This window comes from Sapajus apella, unplaced genomic scaffold (assembly GCF_009761245.1).
Source record: "Sapajus apella isolate SASKATOON/1434 unplaced genomic scaffold, GSC_monkey_1.0 scaffold642, whole genome shotgun sequence".
NCBI classification, from domain to species: domain Eukaryota; kingdom Metazoa; phylum Chordata; class Mammalia; order Primates; family Cebidae; genus Sapajus; species Sapajus apella.
In genome coordinates this window covers 4,837-11,424 of record NW_022437568.1, presented here as the reverse complement: position 1 = coordinate 11,424, position 6,588 = coordinate 4,837, and the positions used below count along the sequence as shown (strand labels likewise).

Sequence of the window (6,588 nt, the reverse complement as noted above, 5' to 3'; positions counted from 1 at the left end):
AAAAGATAATCAAAGGAAGACTGATTTGTTCGCAAAATAAGTTTAGTCTCATGAAAGTTGGTCTGATTATTGACGCAGTTGCGGCGAGAACAGCGATGGGCCACGTAAAATTTGCTTTGCTGGAACTTTTGATAAGAAATCTCAGGCTGGACCTCCCAAGGTTAGGAAGCGAAGTGAGGACTATGTCCACAACACTTTAGATGTGGGGAATTCCTCTTCTCTTGAGGGCCCCAAAATATCATGAGGTTCCTGGGCCTGCCAGAAAGTGACAATCCTTGAAACTGGGAAGGATGGGAACCCTCAGGCCACTTTTTCTAAGGGGGTCTTTATTAGCTCCATAAAGTCAACCTTAGTTCTTAAAACTACCTAGTCTTATCTGAAATATGACATCCTGGTCAAAGCCTTGCTAATATAACCAGGGTTTCCAATTGTGTCCTGTTACAAGGAGATCACAAGCTAATTGAACTTAGGCAAATAACTATATTACCATAAAGATAAGACTACAAATAGCTTCTAAATTCTCGAGGGATAAGGTAGGAAGAAAAAGTAAATGCCTACATTTTTGTTCATAAAACTATACTTTACCAAGTTGATGTAAGCTATACGTAGCTTAAAAGAAAGAAGATTTTTGGCCGGGAGTGGTGGGTCACGCCTGTAATCCCAGCACTTTGGGAGGCCAAGACGGGTGGATCACTTGAGATCAGGAGTTCAAGATCAGCCTGGATAACATGGTGAAACCCCGTCTCTACTAAAAATACAAAAATTAGTCAGGCGTGGTGGTGCTCGCCTGTAGTCCCAGCTACTCGGGAGGCTGAGGCAGGAGAATCACTTGAATCCGGGAAGTGGAGGTTGCAATGAGCCGAGATCGGGCCACTGCATTCCAATCTGGGCAACAGAGGGAAACTCCATCTCAAAAAAAAAAAACAACAAAACGCAGCACAAGCACAATAAATTATCTTTATAAAGCACAGAATCTCTTTCCTAAGCCAATTACTTTAAAAGGAAAAAAAAACGCCTTCACATTCTCAGATCAATACTTCAAAATAACTTCACCATTTCAACAGAGAAGAGTACATTCCATTTTTGCAGCAGTATATTATCAATACTAAAGCTACTTTTAAAAAATCTGAAACAAACCCATCCAATCTCAGTCAGCTTTGACCACACAAGATTTTTGCAAACCTTATTATAACTTGTAAAAAATATCCATTGGCTTTTCTTCTTTCTCTTTTTTGGACAAAAATGCATTCTTCATGAATTTTCCTTATCAAATACATTCTTTATTTCCTTGCATGCAGAGCTATTTCCCTTGTAACAGTTTTAATTCTATTTATTAATTATAATTTTTATTTCATAGTAGCCTTAATTTCCAGGGAAAACTACCAAGCATTGTGAAATGTCTTATATCAGCATTTACCATTTCATAATATCTGGAAAGATGTTTCTTCAATTTTTCATGTATCTTAACAGAAACAAACATATTTAGCTTTTGCCATATAAAAACAAGATGCCAAAGTATATAAACTTAAACTATGCTTACTTATTAATATTCAGTATTTTAACTTAGAAATGATTCAGCCATTTAACACATATTTATTACTTAATTTCACTTGAAGGTTTCAAGTTACCAAAACTATTTTTGAAACTATTTTTAAATAGACATATTATTATAAGACATATAGGCTGAAGCATAGTGGATTAGGCCTGTAATCCCAGCACTTTGGGGGGGCTGAGGCAGGAGATCACGTGAGCCCAGCAGGTTCAAGACTAGCCTGGGCAACACAGCAGGACCCCATCTCTAAAAAAAAATTAAAAACTAGCCAGGCATGGTGGTGCATGCCTCTAGTCCCAGCTGCTCAGGAGGCTGAGGCAGGAGGATTACTTGAGCCCCAGAGCTCAAAGGTTGCAGTGAGCTATAGCTATGATGAGGCTACTGCCCTCCAGCCCGGCTGACAGTGTGAGAACGCTGTCTCAAAAAAAAAAAATTTATATATATATATATATATATATATATATATGTACATATATGATGTATAATAATTATTGAAAAAATCTACAAACTTGATCTCACATCTTATTCCATTCACTTATTCTTAACAATTATTCTTGAACTGGTCATGAACATTTCATGCTATTAAACAAAGCTAGCCGCTATTTTTCTTGTTGTTCAACAAGTGTTTTTCTTGTTGACATATCAGGCAAGCACCAAAAATATCGCAAAAGCAAAAAAACTAAAAAGCTAAGCATGGTTCTTCCATCTCCTTGTTTTTTTCCGATGACAGTCATCTCCCTGAATATTGTATTTTCAAAAGATAACTACCAAATTCTAGAAAAGACAGGTGGGAAATTTACATCTTAAGGGCACAGGGAAAGACTCTTATCAGGTCAATCTCACAGAGGCTGTGGACTAGATTTTAGGCTGGTGGCTGAGCAGACATCTAGTGGCTGTCTGAATGTTTCCAAAGAGCCATGTGAATGAACAAGACATTCATTTCTGATAAAACTAGATCTGTTGTTACACTTCCTTCTAATTTCTGGCTATAAACTCTAGTTCACTACAGAATTTTGCAAGGAAGTCCACAAAGAAGCCCAGGAGAAGGTCCTGAATCCTAACAAAAATTTGGCCATAGAGACCAGAATCCTTCTTACCTTACCTCTGATGTTTCCTTTTAGTAATTTTCTTTTCTTTCTTATTTTCTACGGTCCATATATATTTAGAATTAGCTAGCTGGACTCGTTCAGATGATCCAATTTTGTCGGCAACATCCAAAGCACCGTAATCAGGAGCCAGTGGAACACACGCCTCCTCTCCATCAGGCCGAATCAGGGTGTCGACCTTGGCCACATCAGTGTCACAGAGCGTCTCCACAGCCTGTTTGAGCTGGTGCTTGTTGGCTTTAACATCCACAGTGAACTCAAGTGTGTCATTGTCTTCTGTCTTCGTCATGGCGGACTCAGTGGTCAGCGGAACTCGTGGTCAAGTTGTTTCTCCTGGGGGCGCTCTTCCCAGGATATTTGGGCTGCCTCTGGAGTCGCAGTGTCTTGGGCCGCCAGAAGGTGGGTGACGTGCGGATCCTCTTTTTTTGTGGCTGTGGACACCTCTCAACACTGCCGTCTCGGCCTTCGAAGCCTTCGCTTTGGCTTCGGGTTTAGGAGGCGCAGGCGCTTCCTTCTTCGCTTTCGGCGCCATCTTGTGAAAAGGCGCCTTCTGGTAATTTTCCACCCTCCGACCGCCAGGGGGAGGCGGGGCTCGAAGCGGAGCGTATTTAAAGGCACCAGGGACCTGCAGAGATCAGAGGACAAAGCAGGGAGGGAGAGCGGGGGCCAGGGGAAGAAGCGCTCTTCCAGGAGCCGGTTTGGGGCGATCTCACATTTCCCGAAAAGGCCAGTGAAGCTCCATCTGATCCTCTGCAAAAATTATGCCAACAAGAAAGGAGGCGGCCAGAGGCCCGAGCATGTAATTACCAGGGGTTCGAGAAGAGAGTGTCAGTCAACGGAGAAGTTCCCGGGGGAGAAGCAGGATCCCAGAGAGAGAACAACAGCAGAGAGGCCTGAAAAAACGTACAGCGTCAATATCATCTTTCCAATCAAGCCGACGTCTGACCACAGCGCTCTTAAAAAAAAAAATCCTGGCCGGGCGCGGTGGCTCACACCTGTAATCCCAGCACTTTGGGAGGCCAAGGCGGGCAGATCACCTGAGGCCAGGAGTTTGAGACCAGCCTGACCAGTATGATGAATCCCAGACTCTAATAAAAATACAAAAAAATTATCCAGGTGTGGTGGCACACGCCTGTGATCCCAGGTACTCAGGAGGCTGAGGCCGGAGAATTGCTTGAACCCGGGAAGTGGAGGTTGCAGTGAGCCGAGACCGTGCCTTTGCACTCCAGCCTGGGCAACAAGAGCAAAACTCCATCTCAAAAAAAAAAAAAAATCCTTTCAAATAACACACTATCAGATTTTAGCCAGGACAAACAGCAAATATTCCTGGCAGTATTATACTTTTTCTACTTTTTAAAAAAGAAAGAAAACCAAAGGTATCTGCCAAGCGACTTGGAATCAAAACCAATAAGCCTTTTATGACTTAACCAAGGATGTGTGGAGTGTCTGTAAGAAGCACAAAGACCCAGCCCTCCCAAAGACAGGCAGAAGGGGAGGCACAGGTGACCGAGAGCCGGCAGCGGCTGGCACCCTAGCCACACAGGGCGTCCCACCCGTGCTTTTGTCCAGCTCTCTTCTTGGTGTTTGTGTAAAACAAAGACTGTCTCTGGGAGGGAAGGGATCATAAAGCCAGAGTTCCCATGCCAAGAAAAATCACGAGTCACAACCCGCAAGAGCTAGTTCATATAAACAATTTTCTCCTGCTAATCTAAATTTGGAAAGGAAGGAATAAAGAGAAATTTTTACCTACCATTCTCAACCGAGCACTGCAGGCAGAGATCTGAGAGAACTGCCCTTGGTTAAAAAAAAACAAGTCGTAGATTTTCCTTGCTGAGCTTTGTCAATTGTCCCAAGATGGCGTCTGCAGGCTCTGCCACCGCCAGGTGTCTCAGCCGCCCCACAGTTGGTGCCAGAAACTGCAGGGATGGAAAGGTGTGATCCCTTTCTCCCCAACATAAGGGTCACAGTCGACACTGCATAACAAGTTTATTCTGTATTTTTTTTTAAAGTAGCGATGGGGTTTCACCCGTGTTGCCCAGGCTGGTCTTGAAGTCCTGGGCTCAAGGGATCCACCTGCCTCGGCCTCCCAAAGTGCTGGGATTACAGATGCCAGCCACTGCACCTGGCCACAAGTTTATGTAATCAAGTTTAATGAGACACGGAGCCTTCAGCAATGAAGATCTAAGACGCAGGGAACACTCAAGAGTGAACAGCCGTGCAGAAATGAGAGTGGATGATGGGTGTGGTCTAATGGCAAGAGACCTGTGGGGAACCCAGCAGGGCCTGTCTGTCTCCAGATCCTTCTCGGCCTCTCTGTGCACCATTCCTTCCTCCTGGGTGTGGGGCAGGACTTCTCCAGAATGAGAGTCTTCGAGAGAGAAGGGAGAGTGATCTTTCTAGGTTTGATGGCGTGCTCTTTAGGAGAGGAGCTCTACTTTCTATGACTGCCTTGGGGAAGAGGAATTCTGGTTTCTATGGCCTGTCTGGGGGTGATGGGGGTGAGTGTCAAGTGTCAGGAAGGCAGGAGAAGGTCCCAGAGACGTTGCTTCTGAGGCTGCTTCTTAGGTCTTCCCATCTGCTTTAGGTCACCGTCCTCAGCCTGCCGAAGCACCATACATTGGCACATTGTTTTCTGAGCCCCAACATCAATATGATTTAGGATTTACATTAGGATTTGAAGTCATATGCCATCCAGCGTGGTGAGGAGGGAGCCCTGCTCTCTGCGGAGTTTTCGGGTCTGGGGCCTATTTCTCCCTGACATCCTGAGCCACAGGGATACAGGGGGGCTGAAATGCACTTCTGGGATTCTTAGGAGACTTTGCTGGCAATTCAGAGGCCTCAGCCAGCAAGCCGAATACCAGACTTAGGTAGGGCTCACCCTAGGAGTGCATTTTCCTCCTCTAGTCTCTTGTTCTTCTAGGCAGAAAGCTGTGAATTTGCTGTCTCTGGAGGGCCATGGGTTCTGGGATAGATGATGGGAGAAAGAGAAAGATAAAATGTCCTGCCTTCAAACTGGCCTCCAGGTCAAAATCGCCGCATACCATAAGCAGGTGAATAGCTCAGCAAGTCAGTTCTTTGGGATAACCAAGCAAATATCAAAGCCATCCGACTCTCAGGAAACACTATTTGAAAGGGTTTTTGTTTTTTTTTTTTTGCAAAGAAAACAGGGGCCGCAGTACATTACATACACAAAGGCATCTCTGGGGAATGTTCTATTTGGGCTGGACAGGAATCTAAAAGGTCCTTCTCTCCTGCAGGGCACCCACGCTGCCGTCATCACTACGGATGCAAAAGTCCGTATTTTCTGTACATCTGTAACATGGTCAGGCTATTCTTTATTCTATTCTATTATTATTATTATTGTAGTTGTTGTTGTTTGGAGACAGAGTTTTGCTCTTGTCACCCAGGCTGGAGTACAAAGGCGCCATCTTGGCTCCTGCAACCTCCACCTCCTGGATTCCAGCAAGTCTCCTGCCTCAGCCTCCCAAGTAGCTGGGATTACAGGCACCTGCCACCATGCCAAACTAATTTTTGTATTTTTAGTAGAGACAGGGTTTCATAATGTTAGCCAGGCTGGTCTTGAACTTCTGACCTCAGGTGATCCATCCACCTCAGTCTCCCAAAGTGCTGGGATTACCGATGTGACCCACCATGCCGGCCTCTTCTTTATTTTAACTTCCATTTTATGCTAATTTCCTATTTTCATTAAGACGTGGAAATTACAGGGTAGTTTCAGCTATTGGGCTACAGTTTAAAAATAACTTCAGCACCAACTGTTCATGTCAGCATTTTTTAATGGTATAAAAAAGGAATATAAATGTGTTTATTACCACAGAACTGCACATGGTAAATTATATATGTATATTTTACCTTGATAAAAGCATAAAAAGGAAAAAATGGTATGGAAAATTTAAGTCAACAAATAAATAG

The 6,588-nt window shown here is 44.0% G+C and overlaps 1 pseudogene; it reads right to left on the bottom strand.

Moving 5' to 3' along the window:
* Nucleotides 1–2,144: 2,144 nt before the first annotated feature.
* On the bottom strand, nt 2,145–3,469 carry LOC116546163 (annotated as a pseudogene).
* Nucleotides 3,470–6,588: the final 3,119 nt, after the last annotated feature.